At 41.0% G+C, this 2,761-nt stretch overlaps 1 protein-coding gene across 1 annotated transcript in view; it reads left to right on the top strand.

The window, feature by feature from the left end:
- Window positions 1–1,079: 1,079 nt before the first annotated feature.
- alox5ap (arachidonate 5-lipoxygenase-activating protein) overlaps window positions 1,080–2,761 on the top strand; it is a 49,200-nt gene continuing 47,518 nt past the window's right edge. Inside the window, exon 1 of the mRNA XM_077504760.1 lies at window positions 1,080–1,408. The gene's annotated coding sequence lies outside the window, so the exon portion shown is untranslated. The remainder of the gene's footprint in view (window positions 1,409–2,761) is intronic.

Here is a 2,761-nt window from a genome sequence, read left to right as displayed (position 1 = left end):
TGTGAGTCTCATCTATACATATACCGTGTATATATATATATATATATATATATATATATATATATATATATATATATATATATATATATAGTTTATACAGTACTCTGTTCGCGAGATGGGAGGCACAAGATGGCCGCCCTGCCGGTTGCCATGTTGTTGTTTTTAATCATCACTCATTCACACACAAGCTCACTTCATGGAAGCCACATGGGTCTCCCAGGCGGAGGAGTGAACCCACGCCAACACCTGAAGCCCCCGGTTGCCATATTGGTGGGGAGGGTCTGTGAAGACTCTGTAACGCCTGCACGATCGGTGACCCGCATGCGCAGAAGATCGGCCAACGACAGAGGTCCAAACACGTTTTCACACGCAAAATTAAACTGACATTGCGAAAGGTACACAATACGGCATATTTGTTTGTTTTTAGTTTTAAATTTAAATAAAAGCAGTTTTGTAACCAACCATGTGGCGGTAATTTAAAACACACATACACCGCAGACTTACCTCTAAAGTATAACAATGCAAGTAGACTCGCTATAATGTAATGAGGTCGAAAGTAAAACGTGATACTCACAAAAGTGTTTTGTTGAGATGTAGCCTAACTAATTTTATTTATTTTCCCCGAGTCATTTTATGTTGTTTTGCGGAATGAACACTGGGTGGCAGCACTAACCTGCAGTGTCACAGGGCTCACGTAATGAACAGCGGAGGCTCATAATCCAAGTGCATGGACAAAGAGCAAAAAGTGTCCAGCGTCGCTGATTTACGTGTCGTATTTCTGATATTTTCTGGTTAGTGTTTCCTTTGTTGTGTGACTACATGTGTTTATAAGCAACTAGGAATGCCCAGTGATGTGTTAAATGTGAGCTAAATGTTTTTTTTTTATTTTTTTATATATATATATATACTGTAAATGAGTTTAATGCTATACACCCTTCCTTCACTTTACCCAGAATGCTTAGCGACCGCTTACCCCTTTGGTGGTCAAACAAGCCGTAGAAAGACACGGAAGGAGCAGCGTTTACGGTGGACGATTCGTCTAAACATGACAAATGTACCCCCCCCCCCCCCCCCCCAAAAAAAATATGTCCATGTTATCATAGTTACTGCGACACACTTAGAACCAGCCGTTCTTAGCCGGTATCGGCAAACCTGGAGTTGGTTGGAGGGAAAGATCCTTATCGACTTTAACTGTCGGCCTGGTCAAAGCACGCCTCAACGTTCCCCCAAATAACTTATCACAATGCTTTAAATGATCTCGTTGTGAAGAAGAGCGCCTACACTTTGACGACTTTGGGAGGACTTTGACGTCATCAAGAGCCTGGATTCTCATAACTATTTTGTATCTGGATGGGTGAAGGATGTCGGCTGCGTTCAACACGACAATATTTGTCTCGTAGCAGCAAAGGTATGTTCTATTTATCTTTTGGATGACACGGGTTACAGGTGTAAAATGTTATTCATGAAATCGTTTGTGTCCGGATAAACTCGTCTTGCTTTTCGTCCGTGGCGCCTCCTGGAGGGGAAACATCCCATAACAAATGAATGTAGAGAGCTTGATTTTCGGAGAGCGTTTTCGTTAAAAGGTGGGAAATATATCTAGTGTTACAAAAAACGTCCCGAATAGGACACTACATTACTGTGAATCATTGAAACAAAAAAAATTAAGTTTGTTGGTGGGTAAAGTGGAAGTGGAAGCCTAAGGTATGTTGTTTTTAGTTGAAACAGTATGTCGATCACTACTTTCATGGTGTAAATTGTTATTCATGAAATTGTTTGTGCTGTCTTGCTGTATATCGAAGTCTTCGAGCTATCTTAGCTTGCTAGCTGCTAACAAACAGACCGCACGTCGTTTACTACACATTCCTCAGCAGAAATCAAGCCCGAGCTATAGTCTTAATTATAATAATCGTGTTAAATCATTAACTTTTTGTTCAAAATGACTTGAATACTTGTGCAAAAAAATGTATGATCGTTTCACTAAAGATAATGTGGCTTATTCATCACGTCTGCCTCGAATTTACAATCAGAGGTTAATGTTATGACCAGCTGTATATGAAAAAGAGAAAAACTACCTGATATAAAATGAACTGAGCATATCCTCGTACCTTTTGTGGGTGCAAAGCAGTTGCGTCGTAGTTTTGCTCACAGTCGCGCTAGCTATCGTGCTTGTCTTTCACTCCTCACTGTCTTCCATCTGGTTTAGAATCCTCGGCCGCACACAAGTTCACCATAGCATTGGTAGCTGATTTATCAACTGTTTGAAATATTTTCTAGCTCACGCTGATTGTTTTCTAATTCACTTGCATTGATGCCCTGACCACCACCGCTAGGGGCGCACTTCAACGTGACGTCACACTGGACGGGTCTATTGTTTGTGACTCGGTGTAATGTAGCGTATGACGCAGCTACTTACATTTTGTGTTTACTTTATTTGGCTCCTGGTCAATTGAGGGTTATTTCCCTGTGTGTATAAATCAAAATGTACTCTTGTGTGTGGAATACTGTGTTCAAAATGGCACGAGCTATGCGAGCCCGAGTTCGCGATGACTGCGTCGTCTCCGACGCCTTGTTTAAAATGGCGCACGTTGATTGCGGCCAGGAGTGTTCTAGAGACTGTACCATACATGGCGTAAGGTTAAGAGGCAGTCCTAATAGTTTTTCATTTAGTTTAACTGCAAGATAGACTTATTCTTTTACATACTAGTAAAATGTAAAGTCATTCCAAAGATACTCTTTAGAATAGAGAGCAAAGGTGATG

This window comes from Festucalex cinctus, chromosome 18, assembly GCF_051991245.1.
Source record: "Festucalex cinctus isolate MCC-2025b chromosome 18, RoL_Fcin_1.0, whole genome shotgun sequence".
Lineage (NCBI taxonomy): Eukaryota > Metazoa > Chordata > Actinopteri > Syngnathiformes > Syngnathidae > Festucalex > Festucalex cinctus.
This window is presented reverse-complemented; position numbering and strand designations above follow the sequence as displayed.